The 17084-nt window shown below is 39.4% G+C and overlaps 1 protein-coding gene across 1 annotated transcript in view; it reads left to right on the top strand.

The window, feature by feature from the left end:
• PGAP2 (Post-GPI attachment to proteins 2) overlaps positions 1–17084 on the top strand; it is a 254282-nt gene that overhangs the window by 233111 nt on the left and 4087 nt on the right. The gene's annotated exons all lie outside the window — the stretch shown is intronic.

Below are 17084 nucleotides of genomic sequence, written 5' to 3'. Positions count from 1 at the left end.
TCAGTGACAAATCACAGCGGAGTATCATAGAGTACTTGTTTATAACATATATAGTAGTTAACCATTCTGTAGCATAAATCTATGTTAATTAGACTTTTGCTGCCGGACTCAGTTCCGGCGGGTTTTGCCTTGATGATACTCATGTATCATCATCCATAAATCTATGTTAAGGTAGACTTTTGCCGTTGGACTTAGTTCCGGTGGGTCTTGCCTTGATGATACTCATGTACCGTCATTCCACTTACAGATGGTACGTTGTCAGGAGCCAGGGTGCACGGCCGTTCTCCAACAACCCTGCGGACACGAGGTGTGCCGCTCGCACTCCAGCTGCGCGGTGCATGTTGGAGACCTGATCGTTTGGCACCCGGACGGCTGTGAGATTTGTTACGCTCTTTACGAGCTGGTAACAGATGAGTCGGTAAGTGATAGGAGACTGCTAACCCTTAGTCTCCTTTTGATTTTAATGGCTCATATGGATATATGCGAAAAAATTGGAGAATATTTTTAGTAAGTCCTACCTTCTCTTCCAGTCTAACCAAGCAATCCGTGCCTCTACGCTGTCGACCCTGAAGACCTGGGTCGGCGGATTTGGGAGAAACGTTGCGTCTGGCCACCCCTATGTACTGTCGGAGGAGATTTGCAATCTCCTCTATCCGAATGCCCGGATCTCCGTCGCAGTACCGAAGGAAGTGGCCGCCCCACTCATTGAGAGGATCAGAGAGGAGACGCAGCCCTCCCAAGACGACAACCTGTGCGGAGAGGTGGCGGAAGAGGTAGCGGCCATCAACATCCACCTCGAGCCTATGAGCGTAGATGACCATCATGTAGAAGGTAGGGTGGTAAGTGAGGCAGGTGAGGATAGTGTGAGTAGATTTCTTTTTAGTTCACCTTCTTCCTCTTCTTTCCAGGGATTTCCTAAGTCAGCTAACCTTGGGGACAGATCTCGGTCTGTTATCCCCAAGGTGAAATCTCTGAAGAAGGACTTACCAAAGTCCTCTAGACCTCAAAGGTCTAATCCGCCAGCTCCCTCTAGGTCGTCACTGGCTCCCAAACCAGTGACGTCCTCAAGTAAGGCTACTCCCCCGTCTAAGGGGTCGAGGTCCAGAGTTTCAAAGGCTAAGCCCCCACAGCCTAGCTTCGACTCTGAGGCTTTTGTCGACCTGCTGATGCAGAGGATCGACTCTAAGGTTGAAGCCAGGCTACAAGATCTCTCGTCTCAGCTTATCACAAGCTTAGAGACCTCCGGACAGTCAGTGCTGTCATTGGCACAGAGGATGCAGACCCAGGAAAGCTTGCTCTCCGGATTCATCCAATCCGGAGCAGTACAGCAGTCACATGTTGTCCCAGATGCCTCCAGACTGTCCCCCTTTGATAAGGGGAACCCGTGGCGGCTGGCCCTGCATGCTCCCCTGCATAATGGCACACTGACCATTGAGGGATTGGGCACTCGTCGTCTGGAAGAACTAGAGTTCTTTCCAGCCAACCTAGTGCCTCCCTATCCAGGCTTTGCCAGGTTAACTGAGGAAGCCTGGATTAGGTCCGATAAGGTCCCTAAGGAAACGGTCATCTTTCCTAGGGACCAAGCTCAATCCACCCTGATGCACGCTCTCACCGACTGGGAGTGCGAGAACACGAAACTTACTCCCTTTAAGGGAAGTTTCACGATGTTCTCCGTAGGTGACTCTATCCCGACCCCCTGCACTACTAAGATTGCAGAGCTGACCTTTCAGGCTGGGATAGATGGCAAACCTATACCTCAACTCCGGGAGACAGATCCTACTTCCCTTTTCTTCCCCGGAGATTCGGAATGTTGGTTGGGAGCTCCGGCAACGTTCATGGTGGGGAAACTCGATCCCGAGTGTGCCTCCACCCTGTTCAGCGAGCAACTTCCCAGGATTCTGGAGGCTCTGCTGAAGACGGAGTATGAGGCTAGATGCAGGTTGAGTCGCTCCCTGCATTCCGTCACCATCTCAGAGGTAACTGCATTAGTTTATACTGACGAACCTCTGTTTCAGGTCCTCACAAAGTCGTTATTGGCATCCTTCCAATCGGACCTTTATGACTTTGTGGTTGCGAGGCAGAACTGCCGAAAGCACATCTTTGCAGACGCCACCATCAGGCATGAGCCCAATAGACTCATGAAGAGTTCTGTCTGGGGACCTAACCTCTTCCCAGAGGATGAGGTCAATAATGTCCTGGCAGAGGCAACCAGAGCGAACCAGAGTCTTCGCTCTCGCTGGGGTCTTCCTTTCAAAGGGAAGTCCTCTGAGACCTCCGGACCTCAACCTAAGGAAAGGAAGAGGTTCAGGAGATTCCAGAGCTATCGGAAGCCTCAGCCTCAGACTGTGCTTCAGGCGGTACCGGTCTCACAGATCGGACAGCCTTCCACATCCAAGGCACAGCTTCAGCAGCAGTTCGTACTGATGCAGCCGGCTCAGCAAGCTTCTGCTCCGCCAGCCTTCGTGACGTCCCCAGCTTTCAACGCCTCGTTTGAAAGCCAAGGGGCGTTTCGAGGATACAATAGGCATGCGAGGGGTAGCAGAGCCAGAGCCGCCTACAGAGGTAGAGCAGCGTCCAGACCTCTCTCGCATGGAAGAGGAGGCCGAGGAGGCAGAGGAAGTAAGACCTCTTCCAATCAATGAGCCTCCACAGGTAGGCGGGAGATTATATCTCTTCCGGGACCATTGGACCTTCAGTCCATGGGCCCACAGCATAATTTCAAAAGGTCTGGGATGGAGCTGGAGCAGAGGGCCTCCTCCGCCAGTCAGATTCCATCAACCTCCATCCAAAGACTTACTGGACTTTGCAAAAGACCTTCTGCAAAAGAAGGCAATAAAGAAAGTCAGACACTTGAAATTTCAAGGCCGTCTGTTCAGTGTCCCAAAGAAAGACTCAGACAAGCAAAGAGTAATTCTAGACTTGTCTCGTCTCAACTTATACATTCAATGCAACAAGTTTCACATGCTTACAATCTCGCAGGTACGGACCCTACTTCCCCGTGGGGCCGTCACCACCTCTATAGATCTTTCAGACGCATATTATCACGTCCCGATTGCGAGAAACTTCTCTCCTTACCTAGGGTTCAAACTCTAGGAAAACAAGCATACTCGTTCAGAGTCATGCCATTCAGGCTCAACATAGCGCCCAGAATATTTACCAAACTGGCAGAGACAGTAGTCCAAGAGCTACGGGCCCAAGGGATTATGCTGGCCGCATACCTGGACGATTGGATAATTTGGGCATCCAACGCCAAGGAATGTCGAAAAGCAACATTCACAGTAATCAACTTCCTGGAATACTTGGGATTCCAAATAAACAGGAAGAAATCCCGTCTAGTTCCGGCGGCTCAATTTCAGTGGTTGGGAATCCAATGGGACCTAAACACACACAAACTGTCACTTCCGCCAGCCAAAAGGAGGGAAAGAGCTAAAGCTACCAGGCAGTTCCTCAAGAACAAAAGAGCCTCTCGTCGTACCCAGGAAAGAGTTCTAGGCTCTCTTCAGTTCGCTTCAGTAACAGACTTGTTACTAAAAGCCAGACTGAAGGATATAAACAGGGTATGGCAGAAACGAGCCAACAGCAGAAACAGAGACAAGATGTCTCTAATTCCGCCAGTATTGAGGAAGAGGCTTCGACCATGGTCGACAGTCAAGAGTTTGGCAAGGTCAGTGCCTCTTCAATTTCCCCCTCCATCGCTAGTGATCCATACGGATGCTTCCCTAAGCGGATGGGGAGGGTACTCCCAACACAAGAAAGTTCAAGGAACATGGTCGACAGTATTCCGCCAGTTCCATATCAACACTCTAGAGGCAATGGCAGTATTTCTAACATTAAAGAAACTACGTCCAACCAGACAGATTCACATCAGACTGGTGCTGGACAGTGCAGTAGTTGTACATTGCCTAAACAGAGGGGGCTCCAAGTCGAGCCATATCAATCAGGTAATGATTGCAATTTTCTCTCTGGCAAGGAAACATCTTTGGCACCTGTCAGCTACCCACCTGGCAGGTGTTTGAAATGTCATTGCAGATTCACTATCCAGGACAACTCCGCTGGAGTCAGAATGGTCCTTGGACAAGACATCGTTCAAGTGGATTTGTCTTCAGGTACCAGGTCTCCAGGTAGACCTGTTTGCCACAGAGAGCAACCACAAGCTTCCGTGTTACGTTGCTCCCAATCTAGACCCTCTAGCTCATTCCACAGATGCGATGTCAATCGACTGGAACAGATGGCAAAGGATCTATCTGTTTCCACCAATAAACCTGTTGATGAAAGTTTTGCACAAACTCAGATCATTCAAAGGTCACGTAGCACTTGTGGCACCCAACTGGCCGAAGAGCAATTGGTTTCCTCTTCTACTGGAGTTGAAGCTCCGGCACAAACAGATCCCCAATCCAAGATTGACACAAGTAGTGCAAACTCGGACTATGTCAGCTTCCTCAAGAATTCTGAATGCCCTAGCTTTATGGACTTCATGAAGTTTGCAGCTCATAAAGATGCTAACATTGACCCTCTTAATACACTGTTCATAGAATCAGATAAGAGGGAATCTACTCTCAGACAATATGACTCAGCAGTTAAAAGTTAGCATTATTTCTAAGGGAATCTGAAGCTCAGAAAATGACCACGAATCTAGCAATCTCTTTCTTCAGATCATTATTTGAGAAAGGACTGGCCACTAGTACTATTACTACAACGAAATCTGCTTTAAGAAAAATATTTTTACATGGCTTTAATATTAACCTTACAGACTCATATTTTTCGTCAATTCCTAAAGCATGCGCTCGTCTTAGACCAGCAACCTGTCCACACACGGTTTCCTGGTTCTTAAATGACGTACTTAAATTGGCATCAGACACTGATAACGAATTATGTACATACCCGAGTCTGTTAAGGAAGACGTTATTTCTAGTAAGTCTAGCCTCAGGGGCTAGAATTTCTGAACTGTCTGCTCTTTCTAGAGAACCGAATCATGTTGATTTCCTCCCATCAGGAGAAGTTCTGTTGTCTCCGGATCTCAGTTTTCTAGCAAAGAATGAGGATCCACAAAATAGATGGTCTCCTTGGAAGATTATTCCCCTTCCACAGGATCTGTCTTTATGTCCAGTTAACACTTTAAAAGCTTATTTAAAGAGAACTTCTGAAAGAACTTCAGGCCCTCTTTTTGTTAGGGAAAATGGAGGTACCATTTCCTTAAAGGCCATCAGGCAACAAATTCTTTATTTTATTAAACAGGCAAACCCGGATTCAGTACCCCGGGTACATGATATTCCGGCGGTGGCCACCTCAGCTAATTATTTTCACAATATGAATTTTGATGACCTTAAAAAGTATACGGGCTGGAAATCACCAACAGTATTTAAACACCACTATCTTAACCCTTTCATATCTGTATAGTTATCACATCACTGAGGGTACATGAGCCCCGATGTGTCTGGGAGCGCTCAACAGTGCAAAAAAATAATTATTTCGAAAATTCAGCAAAAATAAAAATTTTATGCCAACAACGTTCATTTTGCTGTCCTTTTTTTCTAAATGTCTATATTTTATGGTGGAATAGTCAGAATAAGAGTCCCAGCCCTCTAAATATGAAAAAATGTGAGTTATTTAACGAAAAAAAATAAAATTCTTTACTTATTTTTATATTTTCGTTCGTAACCCAAAAACTATGAAAGTCAGGCGAATGAATTATTTTTTATGAGAAAACGAATAAAATTCCCTAAATATTGACATATAAAACAATGGAAAACGAATAAGTCCAGTTGGTGAAAAAATTGATAGAAAAGATTGTGAGAAACAGAGCGATCTGCCCGGCCTATGGTGAGAATTATCGCTAGAAAATATTTTTTTTGAAGAGCCCTATCTCGGTTATTTTTCATAGAAATTACTTTGTAAATATACGAAAAAGTAGAGGAAAAGTTGAAGAATAAAGGGAAAGTCAAGAAAAAATGGCTTTGGTAACGGCAACAGTTTCATTTTGACGTTATAAATTGATCGAAAACGAAAAAAAAAGTTACCGTTGTCAACATTATTGTTCGTAGCTCAAAAACTATAACAGTTAGGCGAGTGAATTATTTTTTATAAGAAAGCCAAGAAAATTCTCTAAATATCGACATATAAAACAATGAAAAACGAATAAGTCCAGTTGGTGAAAAATTGATAGAAAAGTGAGTAAGAAACAGAGCGCGCTGCCAGGCATACGGTGAGAATTATCGCTAGACATTTTTTTTGAAGAGCCCTACCTCGGATTTTTTCATAGAAATTACTTTGTAAATGTACAAAAATGTAGAGGAAAGGTTGAGGAATAAAGTGAGAGTCAAGAAAAATGGCTTTGGTAACAGCAACAGTTTCATTTTGACGTTATAAGCTGTTCGAAACGAAAAAAAAATGTTACCGTTGTCAACATTATCGTTCGTTGCTCAAAAGCTATAACAGTTAGGTGAATGAATTATTTTTATGAGAAAGCCAACAAAATTCTCTAAATATCGATATATATGATAATGAAAATGAAATTCAGAGCCCTGCCTAAAATCCAGACGTCTCTTATGTGATGCACTAACGAATTTCCGCTAGTTTTACCGTAAAACTTTGCGTAAAGCATGTTGGAAACTGTTCTCGATTGATGTCGCTGTATGTAAACAGCCACACGTGTTTACCCAACCTCGCACGCATGGTCTCTGACAGAAGTGTGGCTGCCAGGCCTGCGTGCGGTGCGATCAGCTGATGTCATTGTGAGAATTTTACTACGCCATGGATTTGCGCATGCACAGTAGAGGAACTAAAAATTTATAGAAAATAGAGGATACCAAACAGAGTGTTTCCAATAATGTAATCCTACATTTTATAAAAAAATGTAAGATACGAGAGAGAAACGTGGGTAGGATCAGCTGATTTCATTGTGAGAAATTTACTATGCCAGGAATTGCGCATGCGCAGTATTGGGACTGCTTGCCTGGCGTGATCGATGCCTGAGTTACATGGTCCAAGGTATGCTTTAGCCTATGGAAACCACCAACTGTCCAAAAATAAAAAAAATTTACCCCTACCACACGTACGAAAAATGTTGGTAAATTTTACGTAAAATTACGTCAGTCAGAAAAGAAGGGGGGTAGGTGGTTGTTGCGTAATATGACGTCAATTGGACAGGAATGGGTTAAGTCCCTAGAGGCTCTTAAATATTCCACGGTAGCTGCAGGAAGTATTGTTCCTCCTGGTCCAGCTCAAGAATAGTTTATATAACTTTTGTTTATCCTTATTGTATGTAATTCTTGATTACCTATTGGTATATTCTCTCGCCTACCTGCCTCACTTGCATGCCCTGCTTTCTAGCCTTTTAGGTCAGGTCTGCTTCACAGCCTGACTCCTGCCCGTATCATGGATATCCTGTTTTTAAATCATAATCTGTTAGCCTTAAGTGTCTTGGTGTTGGTTATTTTGTATTTTTAGACTGTGTGCCTTATAGTTTTTAATTATTTTTTTTTTGAACTTTATAATTTGGGGTTATTAAAACACAGTATTTTTCTCTTAGTTTTATTTAGCTCCATTAAGGTAATCTTAGAGGGTACCACCAAGCTATTGTATGGCTGATTCTCTGTTACTATTTCACTGGGTGACACAGGTCGAACCCAGAAAAGGGATTTTGACAAAGGAAAAATCTATTTCTGGGGGAAGACCTGTGTCACCCAGTGACCCATCCCTTTACTTCCTTTCCCACCCGGATAGCATACCAAGCTTGGAGGGTGCTAATTTTGGGATGAAGATGGCAGGCGCGAGTGGAAGTTGGCAGCGAGCGGAAGGTAATGGATGGAACGGCTCCCCCATTTTGGGGGCTTTGAGAATAGAGAGATCTATTGGACGGAGACCTGTGATAGTGGCTACCACTCACCCCTTGTGCATACCGACACCATTGTGGTGATCGATCCAGGGGTAGTAACCCTGGCATTATGGATAGCTTTTTTCTCTGGTATATTTAGCAATATTTATACCTAGAAATGTGTGCTATTGGAACCATTTCACTGGGTGACACAGGTCTTCCCCAGAAATAGATTTTTCCTTTGTCAAAATCCCTTTTTCAAAGAGTGACACTTATACAAGGACTTATACATCTCTGATATTACATTAACGAATTCATTTTTCAAATGAGTGCGACTGAACAACCTCATCTCAAGGTCATGTAAAGTCCTTGTGACAAAGACTGCGAATGGACATAATACTTGTTTGATATTTATGTACAAAAATGTAAATATAAATTTTCCATATCGATTGTACAGTTAAAAGCATGAAAACTTATTAATATACTTCAAACATTAAAAAAGCATTTTCTGCAGGGGTATCATCTTTGAAAAGTGCAGTAACTTTGCAAATGGGTATCACAACTTGTAAAAGTACACTAACTGAATGTGCTGAAATTACCTTTGCATCATATTTATGCAGGTACAAAAATAAAAATAATACATTTTTCATACAGATTTTACACATAAAAGCATGAAATGCATTTTTCATACAGATTTTACACATAAAAGCTTGAAATGCATTTTTCATACAGATTTTACACATAAAAGCATGAAATGCATTTTTCATACAGATTTTACACAAAAGCATGAAATGCATTTTTCATGCAGATTATATACATAAAAGTGTGAAAACTTGTAAATTACTTCAAAAATTAAACATAACCACTTCTGCAGGGTTTCTCGAGAATTTCATGTGTCTGTGAAAAAATTGCATATGCCAATTAGTTAGTCTGTATATATATATATACATATATATATATATATATATATATATATATATATATATATATATATATATATATATATATATATATATATATATATATATATATATATATTTTTATATTTTATATTTATATATATTATATATATTTTATATTTTTCTTCATTTTATATATGCTTTTTCCCATTTTTATATATATATATATATATATATATATATATATATATATATATATATATATATATATATATATATATATATATTATAAAGTATTATAATCTGTATAACCATTTTATGTCTGAAAATTTTGATGTTTTGCTTACAGATTCGTCATTTATTGTGAAGACGTGATTTTAAAATGTCTTTTCTTGCATATAAGTTATATATCATGTAAACTTACAATATTGAATATTGGAATATTTTTTCCCTTTGTTCAATGTTTGAAGTTGTATTGTGAAATTCTTATCAGGTCACCACATCCTGTTTGCCGAGAGAGAGGGTAAAGAGTTTATTGCTTCCATATTTGCACAGGTGTCTTGTAACTCACACTGGCGAAAAAGAATTCTCTTATGTTATCGTGATGAGCTGTCACCCAATCGGCGAGTTCCCTGTTATGTGTTTGCTCTCTATGCTTAACATATCGTTATTAGCTGTGTCTGTGCCTATTCTGTTCGTAATCTGAGAAAGAGAGAAAGAGGAACAGTAGATAAGTGGAGTTGCTTTGGATCTAAAAGTGCTTTCCATTGTTTGCTCAGCTGCTTAGCCCTGAACAGGAAATGTCCATCATGTAGATAAGAGTTAAGGCGCTCGAAACTCAGCCGTGTGTATTCATATACGTGTATACCTTAAGTATTCTGAAAGGGCCTGTTGGAGAGTTAAAAGCGCACTGTTTTTCTAGAGACAGCCAGTCGGCCAGAAAGATCCCTCAGAGAAGCATCTCTCTCTCCCTCTCTCTCGATAATCCCATTACATATAAGGGAAATAATTTGAAAGGTTTCTGGTTGTAAAAGCTCTGTTAAACTCGCCCCAGGAGTGTCTTAATTTTGTAGAAGGTGATCAGGAATATTGTTTTGTGCAAGTGTTGAGAAGATGTATATTGGTGTAATAATTACAAAACGTAATGTGGTAATTACTGATTTGTAATGGTAAGACTTAAAGTGATATTCTTGGTAAAAGAGAATTATTATTTGGAATAAGTCTTAGTGCCTTAACAGTGTTTTCTAAAGATTGATATAGTCTTTAGGCACATTTTTGGTGATTGTTGTATTTCCATTTTTGCATATCGCATTCTTATATGTCTGTGCTATCACATTATTATAATTTTATTATTACTGTGTTTTGCTGGTGATTTCTTAGCATTTTGTTATTGCCTACCTGTTATTGAGATTTTGGAGAATGTTATGTGGATTCCAGTCAGTAATATTTTGGTGACTGTTTGTAATGGTTAATCAGGTATGTACTTGGCACTTGAGTGATAATCAATAGTCGATTCTTACCTAACCAAATTGTTTTCTTGATAAATTAGAGTTTTGTGAATTAAACTTGATTAAGAAATACTTAAATTTCACACTGTTGTCAATTAATGGTAAATCTTTTGAGATTGTGAACTTTACATATAACTTTTGAACTTAGAAATAAACCTGTTTGTTTAAAGTTTTTAAAACATATCGTTTCATTTTGACCATCAGTAATTAGAGGCATTAATGAATGTGTACAAGGTAAGTGATATATCTGTTTGTTCACCTGAGACTTATCTGGGTAAAATAGAACCAGAGAGACAGTTACAGTGTTGGTTGATGATAACCCATATTCCACTAGTCTGGATATATAACTTAATAATTGTTGCCTCATCCATAACTTGATAAAGTTACATTGATTTTCTCAAGTGATAAGTAAGTTTATGGGATTATTATACCTTTAGAGATTCAGTAACTCTTTGTTATGATTTTCCAAGTATCTGGTCGATGTGAGGTAACTTTGGTATTATTATTTGTGTAATAACCAGGTGCTTGATCACTTCGTAACAAAAGATTTGGTTAGCCAGACCCGGGAAATCAAAAGATTTGTTAGCCAGACCAGGGAAATTAAATTAATTGGTGCCCATCGTCTACGGAGAACTAAACAGAATATCACTGTGGTTTATGCTTTATACTGGTGGTGTTAGGAATATATTTTGGTCGGAGAATAACCATATAATTGTTTTGAAGTGAATTGTAAACCTTCTTGTTGAGTAAACTAGAAAAATGGCTCGGTTTGAAGTTCAGGAATTTATGGCAGCTCCAACCATCAGAAAGTTATCTAAATCTCACCTGACTAAGGGACAGTGGACTCGCTTAGCAATAACATGTGGGGCTAATGTTACTTTTGATATGAGTGAGGCAGAAGTTAAGTGTGTCGCAATCAAAGCATTAATAAGCTCTGGTAAAGTAGAAGGCGAATTAGGGGAAGCATATGAACTGTTGAATGCAGCTGAGATAGAGTTCTCAAATAAGGCAAGGCAAGAGAATGAGAATGGTGATGCACAGGCAGAATTTAGGAGTTTAGACTCAGAAGAATTTTGGAGTAGAATGAAGGTGTTAGAGTCAGAAGAAAACTTACTTAGACTGCAGATACAGGCTGATAAAGAAAAAGAAGCAAGAGAAAAAGAAAAAGAAGAAAGAGATAGAGTGAGGAGGCAAGAAGAAGAAGAAGAAAGAGATAGAGCAAAAGAAGAAAGAGAAAAGGCAAAACATGAGAGGGAGTTGGAGTTAATCAGAGCTCGATCCTTACTGCCTGTAAACCCATATAACTATATCCAAGGTAGCACAGACCCTGTGTTTGATGTAGCAAGAGTACAGAAGTTAATTCCAAAATTTACAGAAGAAGCTCCAGATGAATTTTTTAATCACTTTGAAAAAGTGGCTTTAGGTATGGGATGGCCAGAGGATAAATGGTCAGTTTTGTTACAAAGTGTTCTCATTGGTAAAGGAAGAAGTGCCTACTTAGCCTTATCAGCTGATCAGTGTAAAGAGTACCAGGTACTCAAACACAATGTGCTACAGGTTTACCAGATGACCCCTGAATATTACAATGAAAGATTTAGATCTTTGAAGAAGGATGACAAGATGACTCTCTTGGATTATGCCTATAAAGTCAGGAGATGTTTTAAATGATGGCTGGAGTCGGCTAAAGTTAAGTCTATGGACGAACTGGAAGAATTAGTGGTCTTAGAGCAATATCTAAGAGGAATTTCTGAACATATAAGAGCTTATTTGAGAGAGAGAGAGAGGTGAAGAAACTTGATAAAGCTGCTACTCTGAGCGAGGATTATAACATAATTTTCAGCAAAAAGAATTATAATGGCAGGTACCAGAACCAACAATTTACAGGTTATAGGTCTCAGTCAAATTTTAGGAACAGTGCTATGAAAAACCCTTCTAATAATTATACCAGATACCAGTGCCAAACCAGGATATGCCTCACAGCAGTGGAATGCTAAACCCACCCCTTCTAGTCTATTCTCAAGACCGCCCCTTCTAGTCTATTCTCAAGACCGCCCCTTCTAGTCTATTCTCAAGACAAGTGCAGAAAATTAATGTTGTTTGCCACAAGTGTGGGAGAGTAGGACATTATAATCGAGACTGCTATAAAGTGTATCAGCAAACTAAGCCAGTTGGACAGGTGACAATGGCTAACCAGGTAAAGCCAACTATGAGGAACAATGTGGGACAAAATGAAATCAGACAAGCAGAGTGCTTAGCAACCAGTGGAAATGTAAATTCCAGTAGTGAGTGGCTGAACAGTGAGGAGGCTTTTAAGCCATATATCTCTGAAGGTATGCTGACAACCCCTTCTTTGAGTGTACAGGTACCAGTGAAGATATTACGTGATACAGGAAGTAATCACAGTGTGGTAATTTGAGGTGCTCACCCGCAGCTGGAGAAGAATCTCACTGGAGATTCAGTTATCTTAAAAGGTATAGGAGGAGAGGAAGTAACTCCTATATGCCGCTTGCATTTGTCATGTGAATTAGTGACAGGAAATACTGATTTTGCAGTAAAGGACTCACTAATTGTTGAAGGTGTGCATGTTTTACTGGGTACTGAAGTTGGTGGTGTTCCCTTCATTCCTTGTCCTGTGGTGACAGACAAACTTTTAATGATTAGTCCTACAACAGAATTAGAGAAGAAAAACCCTCACCTATTTCCAAGTTGTGTAACTACCAGGAGCATGAAGAGAGCTGAGCATAGAAGTGAAGAAACTGAAGATTTACCTGCACTAGAAGGATCTTTGAGCCTAGAAGAGCTGTTCCAGGAAAGTGAAGTTTCCCCTAATGTCAGTGCTGAAGAGATTCTTGCAGAAGAAGAAAATCCTATTGTTGATAAAGAGACTCCGAGTAGTCAAAATGTTCCTGAAGACAGTAGTGAATCTACTGAAGTAACAGATATTGAGAGTTCAACCCTTGAAGTTAGTCAAGTGACTAGAGAAAAATTAGTAGAATTACAGAAGGGAGATACAACGTTGGCTGAACTGTTCTTCAGAGTTGTTGAACCAGAAGAAATGCAACAAACTTCTGCCTGTTATTATCTAAGGGATGGATTGCTAATGAGGAAGCATCGACCTGTAGATATACCAGGAAATGCTGAATGGGGTGAATATCATCAAATTTTAATTCCATATCCATTGAGGAAGCAAGTGGTAGCAGTAGCGCATGAAGCTGGACATATGGGAATCAGGAAGACTGTTGAGAAGGTTATGAAGAATTTCTTTTGGCCTGGACTACACAAGGATGTCAGCAAATTTTGCAGGGAGTTCATACATGCCAAATAGCTGGAAAACCAAATGAAACTATTCAAAAAGCTCCCCTACAACTGATAGAAGTTAGAGGAGAACCCTTTAGCAAGGTGATAATAAATGTGGTTGGTCCGCTTCCGAAAACGAAGAAAGGACATGAATATCTGTTGACGTTAATGTGTCCCGTAACTAGATATCCAGAGGCGATTCCTATAAGAAGTATAAGTGCAAAGGTAATAGCTGAGAAGTTGGTGGAATTTTTTTCCAAGTTTGGAATTCCAGAAATTGTACAGAGCGATAGAGGAAAGAACTTTACCTCAAAATTATTCCAAGATGTGCTGAATTTGCTAGGAGTGAAACAACAGTTAGTTATCTACCGCTTATCACCCAGAGACTCAAGGAGCTTTAGAAAGGTTCCACCAAACTTTGAAAAGTATGTTAACCAAATACTGTAATGAGTCAGGAAGAGAATGGGATGTTGGTTTACCCTTAATGTTATTTGAGGTAAGAAATGCTTATCAAGAAAGTATGGGATGTTCGCCAAGTGAAATGATTTTCGGTCAAGACGTGAGAGGTCCGTTGAAAATCCTTGCAGAGAACTGGGAAGAAAATCAAGAGGAAGTCCAAGGAGAATATGTGAAGAACTTGAGGAAAAGGTTAGAAGAAATTAGAAAATTCTCTTTACAAAATTTAAAGACAAGCCAAGAGAAAATGAAAAGATACAGTAATATGATGCTAAGACTAAGTTAAGAAGCTTTAATGTTGGACAGCAAGTTCTAGTGTTCTTACCAGTGAAAAGGTTTCGCCTTACAAGTAAATTTCAAGGTCCTTATAGGATAACAGAAAAGTTAAGTGATCGAACTTATGTGATTGAAACACCAGGGAGAAGGAAACGACAGAGGAAGATACATGTAAATCTTTTGAAACCCTACTTTTCAGAAACTACAACTGAGGTTATGACTATAACCCAGACAACTTCATATACAGAGGAAGATGATGGTTACGAGCTAGGAGCTGAAAATAAGATGAATAATTCCTCAATATTAGAAAATTTAGAAAGCAAACTAAAACATCTAAGTGTTGAACAAAGCAAAGAATTAACTGACATGATCCGAAATTTCCCTGAAATTTTTACAGACATACCTAAGTGTACCGAATTGACAAGGCATGAGATTAAGATCAGAGATGTTAAACCATTCAAGCAAAGAGCTTATCGTGTATCACCCTTTCATCGAGATGTTTCGAAAGAGGAAGTTGAATATTTGTTGCAGCACGGACTGGCAGAGCCCAGTTCAAGTCATTACATTCTCCTTGTGTGTTAGTAAAGAAACCAGATGGCTCGTTTAGGATGTGTACTGATTACAGGAAGTTGAATTCCATCAGTGTAGCTTATAATTATCCCTTACCTCTTATTGATCAATTACTTGATAATATTGGGAAAGCCAAGTTTGTTTCTAGAGTGGTGAAGGAGTTACAAAGATTTGTGAATGTGTTTGGAGTTTATTGCTTGTTTTGTACAAGTTTTTCAACCATAATATTTTCCCTGATTGTTTGTATAATCTTGTTGTGTAAGGAGAGAGAACATTTTTGGAGAGAGCAGTGTAATTGCAGATTATTTATCCCTCTCCGAATCCACCGATTCGAACCCAGGATAATTAATCTTTTGGGGGGAGGAATATTATAAGGTGTTATAATATGTATAACCATTTTATGTCCCTGTGAAAATTTTTATGTTTTGCTTACAGATTCATCATTTATTGTGAGGACGTGATTTTAAAATGTCTTTTTCTTGATATATATCATGTAAGCTTACAATATTGGAATATTGTTTCCCTTTGTTCAATGTTTGAAGTTGTATTGTGAAATTCTTATCAGGTCACCACATCCTTTTTGCGGAGAGAGAGGCTAAAGAGTTTATCGCTTCCATATTTGCACAGGTGTCTTGTAACTCACACTAGGGAAAAAGAATTCTCTTATGTTATCGTGATGAGCTGTCACCCAATCGTCGAGCTCCCTATTATGTGTTTGCCCTCTATGCTTAACATATCGTTATTAGCTGTGTCTGTGCCTATTCTGTTCGTAATCTGAGAAAGAGAGAAAGAGGAACAGTAGATAAGTGGAGTTGCTTTGAATCTAAAATCGCTTTCCATTGTTTGCTCAGCTGCTTAGCCCTGAACGGGAAATGTCCATCATGTAGATAAGAGATAAGGCGCTCGAAACTCAGCCGTGTGTATTCATATACATGTATACATGTGTATTGTGTAGAATAAGGAATTAGGTATTCTATGAATACCCTATGTGTATTCTTGAGTATTCTGAAAGGGCCTGTTGGAGAGTTAAAAGCGCAGTGTTTTTCTAGAGACGGCCAGTCTGCCAGAAAGATCCCTCAGAAAAGCATATCTCTCTCTCTCTCTCTCTCTCTCTCTCTCTCTCTCTCTCTCTCTCTCTCTCTCTCTCTCTCTCTCTCTCTCTCTCTCTCTCTCTCTCTCTCTCTCTTGATAATCCCATTACATATAAGGGAAATAATTTGAAAGGTTTCTGGTTGTAAAAGCTCTGTTAAACTCACCCCAGGAGTGTCTTAATTTTGTAGAAGGTGATCAGGAATATTGTTTTGTGCAAGTGTTGAGAAGATGTATATTGGTTTAATAATTACAAAAGGTAATGTGGTAATTACTGTTTTGTAATGGTAAGACTTAAAGTGATATTCTTGGTAAAAGAGAATTATTATTTGGAATAAGTCTTAGTGCCTTAACAGTGTTTTCTAAAGATTGATATAGTCTTTAGGCACATTTTTGGTGATTGTTGTATTTCCATTTTTGCATATCGCATTCTTATATATCTGTGCTATCACATTATTATAATTTTATTATTACTGTATTTTGCTGGTGATTTCTTAGCATTTTGTTATTGCCTACCTGTTATTGAGATTTTGGAGAATGTTATGTGGATTCCAGTCAGTAATATTTTGGTGACTGTTTGTAATGGTTAATCAGGTATGTACTTGGCACTTGAGTGATAGTTAATAGTCGATTCTTACCTAACCAAATTGTTTTCTTGATAAATTAGAGTTTTGTGAATTAAACTTGATTAAGAAATACTTAAATCTTACACTGTTGTCAATTAACGGTAAATCTTTTGAGATTGTGAACTTTACATATAACTTTTGAACTTAGAAATAAACTTGTTTGTTTAAAGTTTTTAAAACATAGCGTTTCATTTTGACCATCAGTAATTAGAGACATTAATGAATGTGTACAAGGTAAGTGATGTATCTGTTTGTTCACCTGAGACTTATCTGGGTAAAATAGAACCAGAGAGACAGTTACAGTGTTGGTTGATGATAACCCATATTCCACTAGTCTGGATATATAACTTAATAATTGTTGCCTCATCCATAACTTGATAAAGTTACATTGATTTTCTCAAGTGATAAATAAGTTTATGGGATCATTATACCTTTAGAGATTCAGTAACTCTTTGTTATGAGGTTTCAAGTAGCTGGTCGATGTGAGGTACCTTTTGGTATTATTATTTGTGCTTGATCACTTTGTAACAATATATATATATATTATATA

The sequence above is a fragment of the Macrobrachium rosenbergii genome, chromosome 6 (genome assembly GCF_040412425.1).
Source record: "Macrobrachium rosenbergii isolate ZJJX-2024 chromosome 6, ASM4041242v1, whole genome shotgun sequence".
Lineage (NCBI taxonomy): Eukaryota > Metazoa > Arthropoda > Malacostraca > Decapoda > Palaemonidae > Macrobrachium > Macrobrachium rosenbergii.
This window is presented reverse-complemented; position numbering and strand designations above follow the sequence as displayed.